Source organism: Nothobranchius furzeri, chromosome 18 (genome assembly GCF_043380555.1).
Source record: "Nothobranchius furzeri strain GRZ-AD chromosome 18, NfurGRZ-RIMD1, whole genome shotgun sequence".
Taxonomy (NCBI): Eukaryota; Metazoa; Chordata; class Actinopteri; order Cyprinodontiformes; family Nothobranchiidae; genus Nothobranchius; species Nothobranchius furzeri.
The window spans coordinates 2,316,214-2,333,782 of NC_091758.1; positions in this window are offsets into that span (position 1 = coordinate 2,316,214).

Consider the following 17,569-nt stretch of genomic DNA (forward strand, 5'->3'; position numbering starts at 1 on the left):
AGACCCAGTGTTGACATGTGGCAAGACGCTCCTCGGGGCGCGTCTTGCTTGGGCCTCTCTCCTGGAGGCACTCAGTCAGACCGAGTGCTGACATGTGGCAAGACGCTCCTCGGGGTACGTCTTGCTTGGGCCTCTCTCCTGGAGGCCCTCTGTCAGACAGAGTGTTGACATGTGGCAAGACGCTCCTCGGGGCGCGTCTTGCTTGGGCCTCTCTCCTGGAGGCCCTCAATCAGACCCAGTGTTGACACGTGGCAAGACGCTCCTCGGGGCGCATCTTGCTTGGGCCTCTCTCCTGGAGGCGCTCAGTCAAACCGAGTAGTGACATGTGGCATGACGCTCCTCGGGGCCCGTCTTGCTTGGGCCTCTCTCCTAGAGGCGCTCAGTCAGACCCAGTGGTGACATGTGGCAAGACACTCCTCGGGGCGAGTCTTGCTTGGGCCTCTCTCCTGGAGGCCCTATGTCAGACCCAGTGTTGACATGTGGCAAGCTGCTCATCGGGGCGCGTCTTGCTTGGGCCTCTCTCATGGAGGCCCTCAGTCAGACCCATTGTTGACAAGTGTCAAGACGCTCCTCGGGGCGCGTCTTGCTTGGGCCTCTCTCCTGGAGGCACTCAGTCAGACCCATTGTTGACATGTGGCAAGACGCTCCTCGGGGCGCGTCTTGCTTGGGCTTCTCTCCTGGAGGCCCTCAGTCAGTCCCATTGTTGACAAGTGGCAAGACGCTCCTCGGGGCGCTTCTTGCTTGGGCCTCTCTCCTGGAGGCGCTCAGTCAGACCCAGTGTTGACATGTGGCAAGACGCTCCTCGGGGCACGTCTTGCTTGGGCCTCTCTCCTGGAGGAGCTCAGTCAGACCCAGTGTTTACATGTGGCAAGACGCTCCTCGGGGCGCGTCTTGCTTGGGCCTCTCTCCTGGAGGCGCTCAGTCAGACCCAGTGTTGACATGTGTCAAGACGCTCCTCGGGGCGCGTCTTGCTTGGGCCTCTCTCCTGGAGGCGCTCAGTCAGACCCAGTGTTGACATGTGGCAAGACACTCCTCGGGGCGCGTCTTGCTCGGGCCTCTCTCCTGGAGGCCCTCTGTCAGACCCAGTGTTGACATGTGGCAAGACGCTCTTCGGGGCGCGTCTTGCTTGGGCATCTCTCATGGAGGCCCTCAGTCAGACCCAGTGTTGACAAGTGTCAAGACGCTCCTCGGGGCGCGTCTTGCTTGGGCCTCATTCCTGGAGGCGCTCAGTCAGACCCATTGTTGACATGTGGCAAGACGCTCCTCGGGGCGCGTCTTGCTTGGGCTTCTCTCCTGGAGGCCCTCAGTCAGACCCATTGTTGACATGTGGCAAGACGTTCCTCGGGGCGCTTCTTGCTTGGGCCTCTCTCCTGGAGGCGCTCAGTCAGACCCAGTGTTGACATGTGGCAAGACGCTCCTAGGGGCATGTCTTGATTGGGACTCTCTCCTGGAGGCGCTCAGTCAGACCCAGTGTTGACATGTGGCAAGACACTCCTCGGGGCGCGTCTTGCTTGGGCCTCTCTCCTGGAGGCCCTCTGTCAGACCCAGTGTTGACATGTGGCAAGACGCTACAAGGGGCGCGTCTTGCTTGGGCCTCTCTCCTGGAGGCGCTCAGTCAGACCGAGTGCTGACATGTGGCAAGACGCTCCTCGGTGCGCGTCTTGCTTGGGCCTCTCTCCTGGAGGCGCTCAGTCAGACCCAGTGTTGACATGTGGCAAGACGCTCCTCGGGGCGCGTCTTACTTTGGCCTCTCTCCTGGAGGCGCTCAGTCAGACCCAGTGTTGACATGTGGCAAGACACTCCTCGGGGCGCGTCTTGCTTGGGCCTCTCTCCTGGAGGCCCTCTGTCAGACCCAGTGTTGACATGTGGCATGACGCTCCTAGGGGCGCGTCTTGCTTGGCTCTCTCTCCTGGAGGCGCTCAGTCAGACTGAGTGCTGACATGTGGCAAGACGCTCCTCGGGGCGCGTCTTACTTGGGCCTCTCTCCTGGAGGCTCTCAGACAGACCCAGTGGTGACATGTGGCAAGACGCTCCTCGGGGCCCGTCTTGCTTGGGCCTCTCTCCTGGAGGCGCTCAGTCAGAACGAGTGCTGACATGTGGCAAGACGCTCCTCGGGGCGTGTCTTGCTTGGGCCTCTCTCCTGGAGGCGCTCAGTCAGACCCAGTGGTGACATGTGGCAAGACGCTCCTCGGGGCACGCCTTGCTTGGGCCTCTCTCCTGGAGGCCCTCAATCAGACCCAGTGTTGACAAGAGGCAAGACGCTCCTCGGGGCGCTTCTTGCTTGGGCCTCTCTCCTGGAGGCGCTCAGTCAGACCCAGTGTTGACATGTGGCAAGACGCTCCTCGGGGCACGTCTTGCTTGGGCCTCTCTCCTGGAGGAGCTCAGTCAGACCCAGTCTTGACATGTGGCAAGACGCTCCTCAGGGCGCGTCTTGCTTGGGCCTCTCTCCTGGAGGCGCTCAGTCAGACCGAGTGCTGACATGTGGCAAGACGCTCCTCGGGGTGCGTCTTGCTTGGGCCTCTCTCCTGGAGGCCCTCTGTCAGACCCAGTGTTGACATGTGGCAAGACGCTCCTCGGGGCGCGTCTTGCTTGGGCCTCTTTCCTGGAGGCCCTAAATCAGACCCAGTGTTGACATGTGGCAAGACGCTCCTCGGGGCGCGTCTTGCTTGGGCCTCTCTCCTGGAGGCGCTCAGTCAAACCGAGTAGTGACATGTGGCATGATGCTCCTCGGGGCGCGTCTTGCTTGGGCCTCTCTCCTAGAGGCGCTCAGTCAGACCCAGTGGTGACATTTGGCAGGACACTCCTCGGGGCGAGTCTTGCTTGGGCCTCTCTCCTGGAGGCCCTCTGTCAGACCCAGTGTTGACATGTGGCAAGACGCTCCTCGGGGCGCGTCTTGCTTGGGCCTCTCTCATGGAGGCCCTCAGTCAGACCCATTGTTGACAAGAGGCAAGACGCTCCTCGGGGCGCTTCTTGCTTGGGCCTCTCTCCTGGAGGCGCTCAGTCAGACCCAGTGTTGACATGTGGCAAGACGCTCCTCGTGGCACGTCTTGCTTGGGCCTCTCTCCTGGAGGCGCTCAGTCAGACCCAGTGTTGACATGTGGCAAGACGCTCCTCGGGGGGCGTCTTGCTTGGGCCTCTCTCCTGGAGGCGCTCAGTCAGACCAAGTGGTGACATGTGGCAAGACGCTCCTCGGGGCGCGTCTTACTTGGGCCTCTCTCCTGGAGGCGCTCAGTCAGACCCAGTGGTGACATGTGGCAAGACGCTCCTCGGGGCACGTGTTGCTTGGGCCTCTCTCCTGGAGGCCCTCTGTCAGACCCAGTGTTGACATGTGGCAAGACGCTCCTCGGGGCGCGTCTTGCTTGGGCTTCTCTCATTGAGGCCCTCAGTCAGACCCAGTGTTGACATGTGTCAAGACGCTCCTCGGGGCGTGTCTTGCTTGGGCCTCTCTCCTGGAGGCGCTCAGTCAGACCCAGTGTTGACATGTGGCAAGACACTCCTCGGGGCGCGTCTTGCTTGGGCCTCTCTCCTGGAGGCCCTCTGTCAGACCCAGAGTTGACATGTGGCAAGACACTCTTCGGGGCGCGTCTTGCTTGGGCCTCTCTCATGGAGGCCCTCAGTCAGACCCAGTGTTGACAAGTGTCAAGACGCTCCTCGGGGCGCGTCTTGCTTGGGCCTCATTCCTGGAGGCGCTCAGTCAGACCCATTGTTGACATGTGGCAAGACGCTCCTCGGGGCGCGTCTTGCTTGGGCTTCTCTCCTGGAGGCCCTCAGTCAGACCCATTGTTGACATGTGGCAAGACGCTCCTCGGGGCGCTTCTTGCTTGGGCCTCTCTCCTGGAGGCGCTCAGTCAGACCCGTTGTTGACATGTGGCAAGACGCTCCTCGGGGCACGTCTTGCTTGGGCCTCTCTCCTGGAGGCGCTCAGTCAGACCCAGTGTTGACATGTGGCAAGACGCTCCTCGGGGCGCGTCTTGCTTGGGCCTCTCTCCTGGAGGCCCTCTGTCAGACCCAGTGTTGACATGTGGCAAGACGCTACAAGGGGCGCGTCTTGCTTGGGCCTCTCTCCTGGAGGGGCTCAGTCAGACCGAGTGCTGACATGTGGCAAGACGCTCCTCGGTGCGCGTCTTGCTTGGGCCTCTCTCCTGGAGGCGCTCAGTCAGACCCAGTGTTGACATGTGGCAAGACGCTCCTCGGGGCGCGTCTTACTTGGGCCTCTCTCCTGGAGGCGCTCAGTCAGACCCAGTGTTGACATGTGGCAAGACACTCCTCGGGGCGCGTCTTGCTTGGGCCTCTCTCCTGGAGGCCCTCTGTCAGACCCAGTGTTGACATGTGGCATGACGCTCCTAGGGGCGCGTCTTGCTTGGCTCTCTCTCCTGGAGGCGCTCAGTCAGACCGAGTGCTGACATGTGGCAAGACGCTCCTCGGGGCGCGTCTTGCTTGGGCCTCTCTCCTGGAGGCGCTCAGTCAGACCCAGTGGTGACGTATGGCAAGACGCTCCTCGGGGCGCGTATTGCTTGGGCCTCTCTCCTGGAGGCCCTCTGTCAGACCCAGTGTTGACATGTAACAAGACACTCCTCGGGGCGCGTCTTGCTTGGGCTTCTCTCATGGAGGCCCTCAGTCAGACACAGTGTCGACAAGTGTCAAGACACTCCTCGGGGCGCGTATTGCTTGGGCCTCTCTCATGGAGGCGCTCAGTCAGACCCATTGTCGACATGTGGCAAGACACTCCTCGGGGCGCGTCTTGCTTGGGCTTCTCTCCTGGAGGCCCTCAGTCAGACCCATTGTTGACATGTGGCAAGACGCTCCTCGGGGCGCTTCTTGCTTGGGCCTCTCTCCTGGAGGCGCTCAGTCAGACCCAGTGTTGACATGTGGCAAGACTCTCCTCGGGGCGCTTCTTGCTTGGGCCTCTCTCCTGGAGGCGCTCAGTCAGACCCAGTGTTGACATGTGGCAAGACGCTCCTCGGTGCACGTCTTGCTTGGGCCTCTCTCCTGGAGGCGCTCAGTCAGACCCAGTGTTGACATGTGGCAAGACACTCCTCGGGGCGCGTCTTGCTTGGGCCTCTCTCCTGGAGGCGCTCAGTCAGACCCAGTTTTGACATGTGGCAAGACGCTCCTAGGGGCGCGTCTTGCTTGGGCCTCTCTCCTGGAGGCGCTCAGTCAGACCCAGTGGTGACGTATGGCAAGACGCTCCTCGGGGCGCGTATTGCTTGGGCCTCTCTCCTGGAGGCCCTCTGTCAGACCCAGTGTTGACATGTGGCAAGACACTCCTCGGGGCGCGTCTTGCTTGGGCTTCTCTCCTGGAGGCCCTCAGTCAGACCCATTGTTGACATGTGGCAAGACGCTCCTCGGGGCGCTTCTTGCTTGGGCCTCTCTCCTGGAGGCGCTCAGTCAGACCCAGTGTTGACATGTGGCAAGACTCTCCTCGGGGCGCTTCTTGCTTGGGCCTCTCTCCTGGAGGCGCTCAGTCAGACCCAGTGTTGACATGTGGCAAGACGCTCCTCGGTGCACGTCTTGCTTGGGCCTCTCTCCTGGAGGCGCTCAGTCAGACCCAGTGTTGACATGTGGCAAGACACTCCTCGGGGCGCGTCTTGCTTGGGCCTCTCTCCTGGAGGCCCTCTGTCAGACCCAGTGTTGACATGTGGCAAGACGCTCCTAGGGGCGCGTCTTGCTTGGCTCTCTCTCCTGGAGGCGCTCAGTCAGACCGAGTGCTGACATGTGGCAAGACGCTCCTCGGGGCGCGTCTTGCTTGGGCCTCTCTCCTGGAGGCGCTCAGTCAGACCCAGTGGTGATGTATGGCAAGACGCTCCTCGGGGCGCGTATTGCTTGGGCCTCTCTCCTGGAGGCCCTCTGTCAGACCCAGTGTTGACATGTGGCAAGACGCTCCTAGAGGCGCGTCTTGCTTGGCTCTCTCTCCTGGAGGCGCTCAGTCAGACCGAGTGCTGACATGTGGCAAGACGCTCCTCGGGGCGCGTCTTGCTTGGGCCTCTCTCCTGGAGGCGCTCAGTCAGACCCAGTGGTGACGTATGGCAAGACACTCCTCGGGGCGCGTCTTGCTTGGGCTTCTCTCATGGAGGCCCTCAGTCAGACCCAGTGTTGACAAGTGTCAAGACACTCCTCGGGGTGCGTCTTGCTTGGGCCTCTCTCCTGGAGGCGCTCAGTCAGACCCATTGTTGACATGTGGCAAGACGCTCCTCGGGGCGCGTCTTGCTTGGGCCTCTCTCCTGGAGGCCCTCTGTCAGACCCAGTGTTGACATGTGGCAAGACACTCCTCGGGGCGCGTCTTGCTTGGGCCTCTCTCCTGGAGGCGCTCAGTCAGACCCAGTGTTGACATGTGGCAAGACACTCCTCGGGGCGCGTCTTGCTTGGGCCTCTCTCCTGGAGGCCCTCTGTCAGACCCAGTGTTGACATGTGGCAAGACGCTCCTAGGGGCGCGTCTTGCTTGGCTCTCTCTCCTGGAGGCGCTCAGTCAGACCGAGTGCTGACATGTGGCAAGACGCTCCTCGGGGCGCGTCTTGCTTGGGCCTCTCTCCTGGAGGCGCTCAGTCAGACCCAGTGGTGATGTATGGCAAGACGCTCCTCGGGGCGCGTATTGCTTGGGCCTCTCTCCTGGAGGCCCTCTGTCAGACCCAGTGTTGACATGTGGCAAGACGCTCCTAGGGGCGCGTCTTGCTTGGCTCTCTCTCCTGGAGGCGCTCAGTCAGACCGAGTGCTGACATGTGGCAAGACGCTCCTCGGGGCGCGTCTTGCTTGGGCCTCTCTCCTGGAGGCGCTCAGTCAGACCCAGTGGTGACGTATGGCAAGACACTCCTCGGGGCGCGTCTTGCTTGGGCTTCTCTCATGGAGGCCCTCAGTCAGACCCAGTGTTGACAAGTGTCAAGACACTCCTCGGGGCGCGTCTTGCTTGGGCCTCTCTCCTGGTGGCGCTCAGTCAGACCCATTGTTGACATGTGGCAAGACGCTCCTCGGGGCGCGTCTTGCTTGGTTCTCTCTCCTGGAGGCGCTCAGTCAGACCCAGTGTTGACATGTGGCAAGACTCTCCTCGGGGCGCTTCTTGCTTGGGCCTCTCTCCTGGAGGCGCTCAGTCAGACCCAGTGTTGACTGGGGCAAGACGCTCCTCGGTGCACGTCTTGCTTGGGCCTCTCTCCTGGAGGCGCTCAGTCAGACCCAGTGTTGACATGTGGCAAGACACTCCTCGGGGCGCGTCTTGCTTGGGCCTCTCTCCTGGAGGCCCTCTGTCAGACCCAGTGTTGACATGTGGCAAGACGCTCCTAGGGGCGCGTCTTGCTTGGCTCTCTCTCCTGGAGGCGCTCAGTCAGACCGAGTGCTGACATGTGGCAAGACGCTCCTCGGGGCGCGTCTTGCTTGGGCCTCTCTCCTGGAGGCGCTCAGTCAGACCCAGTGGTGATGTATGGAGAGACGCTCCTCGGGGCGCGTATTGCTTGGGCCTCTCTCCTGGAGGCCCTCTGTCAGACCCAGTGTTGACATGTGGCAAGACGCTCCTCGGGGCGCGTCTTGCTTGGCTCTCTCTCCTGGAGGCGCTCAGTCAGACCGAGTGCTGACATGTGGCAAGACGCTCCTCGGGGCGCGTCTTGCTTGGGCCTCTCTCCTGGAGGCGCTCAGTCAGACCCAGTGGTGACGTATGGCAAGACACTCCTTGGGGCGCGTCTTGCTTGGGCTTCTCTCATGGAGGCCCTCAGTCAGACCCAGTGTTGACAAGTGTCAAGACACTCCTCGGGGCGCGTCTTGCTTTGGCCTCTCTCCTGGAGGCGCTCAGTCAGACCCATTGTTGACATGTGGCAAGACGCTCCTCGGGGCGCGTCTTGCTTGGGCCTCTCTCCTGGAGGCCCTCTGTCAGACCCAGTGTTGACATGTGGCAAGACACTCCTCGGGGCGCGTCTTGCTTGGGCCTCTCTCCTGGAGGAGCTCAGTCAGACCCAGTGTTGACATGTGGCAAGACACTCCTCGGGGCGCGTCTTGCTTGGGCCTCTCTCCTGGAGGCCCTCTGTCAGACCCAGTGTTGACATGTGGCAAGACGCTCCTAGGGGCGCGTCTTGCTTGGCTCTCTCTCCTGGAGGCGCTCAGTCAGACCGAGTGCTGACATGTGGCAAGACGCTCCTCGGGGCGCGTCTTGCTTGGGCCTCTCTCCTGGAGGCGCTCAGTCAGACCCAGTGGTGATGTATGGCAAGACGCTCCTCGGGGCGCGTATTGCTTGGGCCTCTCTCCTGGAGGCCCTCTGTCAGACCCAGTGTTGACATGTGGCAAGACGCTCCTAGGGGCGCGTCTTGCTTGGCTCTCTCTCCTGGAGGCGCTCAGTCAGACCGAGTGCTGACATGTGGCAAGACGCTCCTCGGGGCGCGTCTTGCTTGGGCCTCTCTCCTGGAGGCGCTCAGTCAGACCCAGTGGTGACGTATGGCAAGACACTCCTCGGGGCGCGTCTTGCTTGGGCTTCTCTCATGGAGGCCCTCAGTCAGACCCAGTGTTGACAAGTGTCAAGACACTCCTCGGGGCGCGTCTTGCTTGGGCCTCTCTCCTGGATACGCTCAGTCAGACCCATTGTTGACATGTGGCAAGACGCTCCTCGGGGCGCGTCTTGCTTGGTTCTCTCTCCTGGAGGCGCTCAGTCAAACCCAGTGTTGACATGTGGCAAGACACTCCTCGGGGCGCGTCTTGCTTGGGCCTCTCTCCTGGAGGCCCTCTGTCAGACCCAGTGTTGACATGTGGCAAGACGCTCCTAGGGGCGCGTCTTGCTTGGCTCTCTCTCCTGGAGGCGCTCAGTCAGACCGAGTGCTGACATGTGGCAAGACGCTCCTCGGGGCGCGTCTTGCTTGGGCCTCTCTCCTGGAGGCGCTCAGTCAGACACAGTGGTGACGTATGGCAAGACGCTCCTCGGGGCGCGTATTGCTTGGGCCTCTCTCCTGGAGGCCCTCTGTCAGACCCAGTGTTGACATGTGGCAAGACGCTCCTAGGGGCGCGTCTTGCTTGGCTCTCTCTCCTGGAGGCGCTCAGTCAGACCGAGTGCTGACATGTGGCAAGACGCTCCTCGGGGCGCGTCTTGCTTGGGCCTCTCTCCTGGAGGCGCTCAGTCAGACCCAGTGGTGACGTATGGCAAGACACTCCTCAGGGCGCGTCTTGCTTGGGCTTCTCTCATGGAGGCCCTCAGTCAGACCCAGTGTTGACAAGTGTCAAGACACTCCTCGGGGCGCGTCTTGCTTGGGCCTCTCTCCTGGAGGCGCTCAGTCAGACCCATTGTTGACATGTGGCAAGACGCTCCTCGGGCGCTTCTTGCTTGGGCCTCTCTCCTGGAGGCGCTCAGTCAGACCCATTGTTGACATGTGGCAAGACGCTCCTCGGGGCGCGTCTTGCTTTGGCTTCTCTCCTGGAGGCCCTCAGTCAGACCCATTGTTGACATGTGGCAAGACGCTCCTCGGGCGCTTCTTGCTTGGGCCTCTCTCCTGGAGGCGCTCAGTCAGACCCAGTGTTGACATGTGGCAAGACTCTCCTCGGGGCGCTTCTTGCTTGGGCCTCTCTCCTGGAGGCGCTCAGTCAGACCCAGTGTTGACATGTGGCAAGACGCTCCTCGGGTTACGTCTTGCTTGGGCCTCTCTCCTGAAGGCGCTCAGTCATACCCAGTGTTGACATGTGGCAAGACGCTCCTCGGGGCGCGTCTTGCTTGGGCCTCTCTCCTGGAGGCGCTCAGTCAGACCCATTGTTGACAAGTGGCAAGACGCTCCTCGGGGCGCGTCTTGCTTTGGCTTCTCTCCTGGAGGCCCTCAGTCAGACCCATTGTTGACATGTGGCAAGACGCTCCTCGGGGCGCTTCTTGCTTGGGCCTCTCTCCTGGAGGCGCTCAGTCAGACCCAGTGTTGACATGTGGCAAGACTCTCCTCGGGGCGCTTCTTGCTTGGGCCTCTCTCCTGGAGGCGCTCAGTCAGACCCAGTGTTGACATGTGGCAAGACGCTCCTCGGGGCACGTCTTGCTTGGGCCTCTCTCCTTGAGGCGCTCAGTCAGACCCAGAGGTGACATATGACAAGACGCTCCTCGGGGCGCGTGTTGCTTCGGCCTCTCTCCTGGAGGCCCTCTGTCAGACCCAGTGTTGACATGTGGCAAGACACTCCTCGGGGCGCGTCTTGCTTGGGCCTCTCTCCTGGAGGCGCTCAGTCAGACCCAGTGTTGACATGTGGCAAGACGCTCCTAGGGGCGCGTCTTGCTTGGGCCTCTCTCCTGGAGGCGCTCAGTCAGACCGAGTGCTGACATGTGGCAAGACGCTCCTCGGGGCGCGTCTTGCTTGGGCCTCTCTCCTGGAGGCGCTCAGTCAGACCCAGTGGTGACATATGGCAAGACGCTCCTCTTTGCGCGTATTGCTTGGGCCTCTCTCCTGGAGGCCCTCTGTCAGACCCAGTGGTGACATGTGGCAAGACACTCCTCGGGGCGCGTCTTGCTTGGGCTTCTCTCCTGGAGGCCCTCTGACAGAACCAGTGTTGACATGTGGCAAGACGCTCCTAGGGGCGCGTCTTGCTTGGGCCTCTCTCCTGGAGGCGCTCAGTCAGACCGAGTGCTGACATGTGGCAAGACGCTCCTCGGTGCGCGTCTTGCTTGGGCCTCTCTCCTGGAGGCGCTCAGTCAGACCCAGTGGTGACATATGGCAAGACGCTCCTCGGGGCGCGTGTTGCGTGGACCTCTCTCCTGGAGGCCCTCTGTCGGACCCAGTGTTCACATGTGGCAAGACACTCCTCGGGGCGCGTCTTGCTTGGGCTTCTTTCCTGGAGGCCCTCAGTCAGACCCAGTGTTGACAAGTGTCAAGACGCTCCTCGGGGCACGTCTTGCTTGGGCCTCTCTCCTGGAGGCGCTCAGTCAGACCGAGTGCTGACATGTGGCAAGACGCTCCTCGGTGCGCGTCTTGCTTGGGCCTCTCTCCTGGAGGCGCTCAGTCAGACCCAGTGGTGACATATGGCAAGACGCTCCTCGGGGCGCGTGTTGCGTGGGCCTCTCTCCTGGAGGCCCTCTGTCAGACCCAGTGTTGACATGTGGCAAGACACTCCTCAGGGCGCGTCTTGCTTGGGCTTCTCTACTGGAGGCCCTCAGTCAGACCCAGTGTTGACAAGTGTCAAGACGCTCCTCGGGGCATGTCTTGCTTGGGCCTCTCTCCTGGAGGCAGCTCAGTCAGACCCATTGTTGACATGTGGCAAGACGCTCCTCGGGGCGCGTCTTGCTTGGGCTTCTCTCCTGGAGGCCCTCAGTCAGACCCAGGGGTGACATATGGCAAGACGCTCCTCGGGGCGCGTGTTGCGTGGGCCTCTCTCCTGGAGGCCCTCTGTCAGACCCAGTGTTGACATGTGGCAAGACACTCCTCAGGGCGCGTCTTGCTTGGGCTTCTCTACTGGAGGCCCTCAGTCAGACCCAGTGTTGACAAGTGTCAAGACGCTCCTCGGGGCACGTCTTGCTTGGGCCTCTCTCCTGGAGGCGCTCAGTCAGACCCATTGTTGACATGTGGCAAGACGCTCCTCGGGGCGCGACTTGCTTGGGCTTCTCTCCTGGAGGCCCTCAGTCAGACCCATTGTTGACATGTGGCAAGACGCTCCTCGGGGCGCGACTTGCTTGGGCCTCTCTCCTGGAGGCGTTCAGTCAGACCCAGTGTTGACATTTGGCAAGACGCTCCTCGGGGCGCGTCTTGCGTGGGCCTCTCTCCTGGAGGCGCTCAGTCAGACCCAGAGGTGACATGTGGCAAGACGCTCCTCGGGGCGCGTATTGCTTGGGCCTCTCTCCTGGAGGCCCTCTGTCAGACCCAGTGTTGACATGTGGCAAGACACTCCTCGGGGTGCGTCTTGCTTGGGCCTCTCTCCTGGAGGCCCTCTGTCAGACCCAGTATTGACATGTGGCAAGACGCTCCTAGGGGCACGTCTTGCTTGGCTCTTTCTCCTGGAGGCGCTCAGTCAGACCGAGTGCTGACATGTGGCAAGATGCTCCTCGGGGCGCGTCTTGCTTTGGCCTCTCTCCTGGAGGAGCTCAGTCAGACCCAGTGGTGACATATGGCAAGACGCTCCTCGGGGCGCGTGTTGCTTGGGCCTCTCTCCTGGAGGCCCTCTGTCAGACCCAGTGTTGACATGTGGCAAGACGCTCCTCGGGGCGCGTCTTGCTTGGGCCTCTCTCCTGGAGGCACTCAGTCAGACCCAGTGTTGACATGTGGCAAGACGCTCCTAGGGGCGCGTCTTGCTTGGGCCTCTCTCCTGGAGGCCCTCTGTCAGACCCAGTGTTGACATGTGGCAAGACGCTCCTCGGTGCGCGTCTTGCTTGGGCCTCTCTCCTGGAGGCGCTCAGTCAGACCGAGTGCTGCCATGTGGCAAGACGCTCCTCGGTGCGCGTCTTGCTTGGGCCTCTCTCCTGGAGGCGCTCAGTCAGACCCAGTGGTGACATATGGCAAGACGCTCCTCGGGGCGCGTGTCGCGTGGGCCTCTCTCCTGGAGGCGCTCAGTCAGACCCAGTGGTGACATATGGCAAGACGCTCCTCGGGGCGCGTGTTGCGTGGGCCTCTCTCCTGGAGGCGCTCAGTCAGACCCAGTGGTGACATGTGGCAAGACGCTCCTCGGGGCGCGTATTGCTTGGGCCTCTCTCCTGGAGGCCCTCTGTCAGACCCAGTGTTGACATGTGGCAAGACGCTCCTCGGGGCGCGTCTTGCTTGGGCCTCTCTCCTGGAGGCCCTCTGTCAGACCCAGTGTTGACATGTGGCAAGACGCTCCTAGCGGCACGTCTTGCTTGGCTCTCTCTCCTGGAGGCGCTCAGTCAGACCGAGTGCTGACATGTGGCAAGACGCTCCTCGGGGCGCGTCTTGCTTGGGCCTCTCTCCTGGAGGCTCTCAGTCAGACCCAGTGGTGACATATGGCAAGACACTCCTCGGGGCACGTCTTGCTTGGGCCTCTCTCCTGGAGGCCCTCTGTCAGACCCAGTGTTGACATGTGGCAAGACACTCCTCGGGGCACGTCTTGCTTGGGCTTCTCTCATGGAGGCCCTCAGTCAGACCCAGTGTTAACAAGTGCCAAGACACTCCTCGGGGCGCGTCTTGCTTGGGCCTCTCTCCTGGAGGCGCTCAGTCAGACCGAGTAGTGACATGTGGCATGACGCTCCTCGGGGCGCGTCTTGCTTGGGCTTCTCTCCTAGAGGCGCTCAGTCAGACCCAGTGGTGACATGTGGCAAGACACTCCTCGGGGCGCGTCTTGCTTGGGCCTCTCTCCTGGAGGCCCTCTGTCAGACCCAGTGTTGACATGTGGCAAGACGCTTCTCGGGGCGCTTCTTACTTGGGCCTCTCTCATGGAGGCCCTCAGTCAGACCCAGTGTTGACAAGTGTCAAGACGCTCCTCGGGGCGCGTCTTGCTTGGGCCTCTCTCCTGGAGGCGCTCAGTCAGACCCAGTGTTGACATGTGGCAAGACGCTCCTCGGGGCACGTCTTGCTTGGGCTTCTCTAATGGAGGCCCTCAGTCAGACCCAGTGTTAACAAGTGTCACGACACTCCTCGGGGCGTGTCTTGCTTGGGCCTCTCTCCTGGAGGCGCTCAGTCATACCGAGTAGTGACATGTGGCATGACGCTCCTCGGGGCGCGTCTTGCTTGGGCCTCTCTCCTAGAGGCCCTCTGTCAGACCCAGTGTTGACATATGGCAAGACGCTTCTCGGGGCGCGTCTTGCTTGGGCCTCTCTCATGGAGGCCCTCAGTCAGACCGAGTAGTGACATGTGGCATGACGCTCCTCGGGGCGCGTCTTGCTTGGGCCTCTCTCCTGGAGGCCCTCTGTCAGACCCAGTGTTGACATATGGCAAGACGCTTCTCGGGGCGCGTCTTGCTTGGGCCTCTCTCATGGAGGCCCTCAGTCAGACCCAGTGTTGACAAGTGTCAAGACGCTCCTCGGGGCGCGTCTTGCTTGGGCCTCTCTCCTGGAGGCGCTCAGTCAGACCCAGTGTTGACATGTGGCAAGACGCTCCTCGGGGCACGTATTGCTTGGGCCTCTCTCCTGGAGGCCCTCTGTCAGACCCAGTGTTGACATGTGGCAAGACGCTCCTCGGGGCGCGTCTTGCTTGGGCTTCTCTCATTGAGGGCCTCAGTCAGACCCAGTGTTGACATGTGTCAAGACGCTCCTCGGGGCACGTCTTGCTTGGGCCTCTCTCCTGGAGGCGCTCAGTCAGACCCAGTGTTGACATGTGGCAAGACGCTCCTCGGGGCGCGTCTTGCTTGGGCCTCTCTCCTGGAGGCGCTCAGTCAGACCAAGTGGTGACATGTGGCAAGACGCTCCTCGGGGCGCGTCTTACTTGGGCCTCTCTCCTGGAGGCGCTCAGTCAGACCCAGTGGTGACATGTGGCAAGACGCTCCTCGGGGCACGTATTGCTTGGGCCTCTCTCCTGGAGGCCCTCTGTCAGACCCAGTGTTGACATGTGGCAAGATGCTCCTCGGGGCGCGTCTTGCTTGGGCTTCTCTCATTGAGGCCCTCAGTCAGACCCAGTGTTGACATGTGTCAAGACGCTCCTCGGGGCGTGTCTTGCTTGGGCCTCTCTCCTGGAGGCGCTCAGTCAGACCCAGTGTTGACATGTGGCAAGACACTCCTCGGGGCGCGTCTTGCTTGGGCCTCTCTCCTGGAGGCGCTCAGTCAGACCCAGTGTTGACATTTGGCAAGACGCTCCTCGGGGCGCGTCTTGCTTGGGCCTCTCTCCTGGAGGCGCTCAGTCAGACCCAGTGGTGACATATGGCAAGACGCTCCTCGGGGCGCGTATTGCTTGGGCCTCTCTCCTGGAGGCCCTCTGTCAGACCCAGTGTTGACATGTGGCAAGACGCTCCTCGGGGCGCGTCTTGCTTGGGCCTCTCTCCTGGAGGCCCTCTGTCAGACCCAGTGTTGACATGTGGCAAGACGCTCCTAGGGGCACGTCTTGCTTGGCTCTCTCTCCTGGAGGCGCTCAGTCAGACCGAGTGCTGACATGTGGCAAGACGCTCCTCGGGGCGCGTCTTGCTTGGGCCTCTCTCCTGGAGGCGCTCAGTCAGACCCAGTGGTGACATATGGCAAGACGCTCCTCGGGGCGCGTATTGCTTGGGCCTCTCTCCTGGAGGCCCTCTGTCAGACCCAGTGTTGACATGTGGCAAGACACTCCTCGGGGGACGTCTTGCTTGGGCTTCTCTCATGGAGGCCCTCAGTCAGACCCAGTGTTAACAAGTGTCAAGACACTCCTCGGGGCGCGTCTTGCTTGGGCCTCTCTCCTGGAGGCGCTCAGTCAGACCGAGTAGTGACATGTGGCATGACGCTCCTCGGGGCGCGTCTTGCTTGGGCCTCTCTCCTAGAGGCGCTCAGTCAGACCCAGTGGTGACATGTGGCAAGACACTCCTCGGGGCGCGTCTTGCTTGGGCCTCTCTCCTGGAGGCCCTCTGTCAGACACAGTGTTGACAAGTGTCAAGACGCTCCTCGGGGCGTGTCTTGCTTGGGCCTCTCTCCTGGAGGCGCTCAGTCAGACCCAGTGTTGACATGTGGCAAGACGCTCCTCGGGGCACGTCTTGCTTGGGCTTCTCTCATGGAGGCCCTCAGTCAGACCCAGTGTTAACAAGTGTCACGACACTCCTCGGGGCGCGTCTTGCTTGGGCCTCTCTCCTGGAGGCGCTCAGTCAGACCGAGTAGTGACATGTGGCATGACGCTCCTCGGGGCGCGTCTTGCTTGGGCCTCTCTCCTAGAGGCGCTCAGTCAGACCCAGTGGTGACATGTGGCAAGACACTCCTCGGGGCGCGTCTTGCTTGGGCCTCTCTCCTGGAGGCCCTCTGTCAGACCCAGTGTTGACATGTGGCAAGACGCTTCTCGGGGCGCGTCTTGCTTGGGCCTCTCTCATGGAGGCCCTCAGTCAGACCCAGTGTTGACAAGTGTCAAGACGCTCCTCGGGGCGCGTCTTGCTTGGGCCTCTCTCCTGGAGGCGCTCAGTCAGACCCAGTGTTGACATGTGGCAAGACGCTCCTCGGGGCGTGTCTTGCTTGGGCCTCTCTCCTGGAGGCGCTCAGTCAGACCCAGTGTTGACATGTGGCAAGACACTCCTCGGGGCGCGTCTTGCTTGGGCCTCTCTCCTGGAGGCCCTCTGTCAGACCCAGTGTTGACATGTGGCAAGACGCTCTTCGGGGCGCGTCTTGCTTCGGCCTCTCTCATGGAGGCCCTCAGTCAGACCCAGTGTTGACATGTGTCAAGACGCTCCTCGGGGCGCGTCTTGCTTGGGCCTCATTCCTGGAGGCGCTCAGTCAGACCCATTTTTGACATGTGGCAAGACGCTCCTCGGGGCGCGTCTTGCTTGGGCTTCTCTCCTGGAGGCCCTCAGTCAGAGCCATTGTTGACATTTGGCAAGACGCTCCTCGGTGCGCTTCTTGCTTGGGCCTCTCTCCTGGAGGCGCTCAGTCAGACCCAGTGTTGACATGTGGCAAGACGCTCCTCGGGGCATGTCTTGCTTGGGCCTCTCTCCTGGAGGTGCTCAGTCAGACCCATTGTTGACATGTGGCAAGACGCTCCTCGGGGCGCGTCTTGCTTGGGCCTCTCTCCTGGAGGCCCTCTGTCAGACCCAGTGTTGACATGTGGCAAGACGCTACAAGGGGCGCGTCTTGCTTGGGCCTCTCTCCTGGAGGCCCTCTGTCAGACCCAGTGTTGACATGTGGCAAAACACTCCTCAGGTCGCGTCTTGCTTGGGCTTCTCTCCTGGAGTTCCTCAGTCAGACCCAGTGTTGACAAGTGTCAAGATGCTCCTCGGGGCACGTCTTGCTTGGGCCTCTCTCCTGGAGGCGCTCAGTCAGACCCATTGTTGACATGTGGCAAGATGCTCCTCGGGGCGCGTCTTGCTTGGGCTTCTCTCCTGGAGGCCCTCAGTCAGACCAATTGTTGACATGTGGCAAGACGCTCCTAGGGGCACGTCTTGCTTGGCTCTCTCTCCTGGAGGCGCTCAGTCAGACTGAGTGCTGACATGTGGCAAGACGCTCCTCGGGGCGCGTCTTGCTTGGGCCTCTCTCCTGGAGGCGCTCAGTCAGACCCATTGGTGACATATGGCAAGACACTCCTCGGGGCACGTCTTGCTTGGGCTTCTCTCATGGAGGCCCTCAGTCAGACCCAGTGTTAACAAGTGTCAAGACACTCCTCGGGGCGAGTCTTGCTTGGGCCTCTCTCCTGGAGGCGCTCAGTCAGACCGAGTAGTGACATGTGGCATGACGCTCCTCGGGGCGCGTCTTGCTTGGGCCTCTCTCCTAGAGGCGCTCAGTCAGACCCAGTGGTGACATGTGGCAAGACACTCCTCGGGGCGCGTCTTGCTTGGGCCTCTCTCCTGGAGGCCCTCTGTCAGACCCAGTGTTGACATGTGGCAAGACGCTTCTCGGGGCGTGTCTTGCTTGGGCCTCTCTCATGGAGGCCCTCAGTCAGACCCAGTGTTGACAAGTGTCAAGACGCTCCTCGGGGCTCGTCTTGCTTGGGCCTCTCTCCTGGAGGCGCTCAGTCAGACCCAGTGTTGACATGTGGCAAGACGCTCCTCGGGGCACGTCTTGCTTGGGCTTCTCTCATGGAGGCCCTCAGTCAGACCCAGTGTTAAC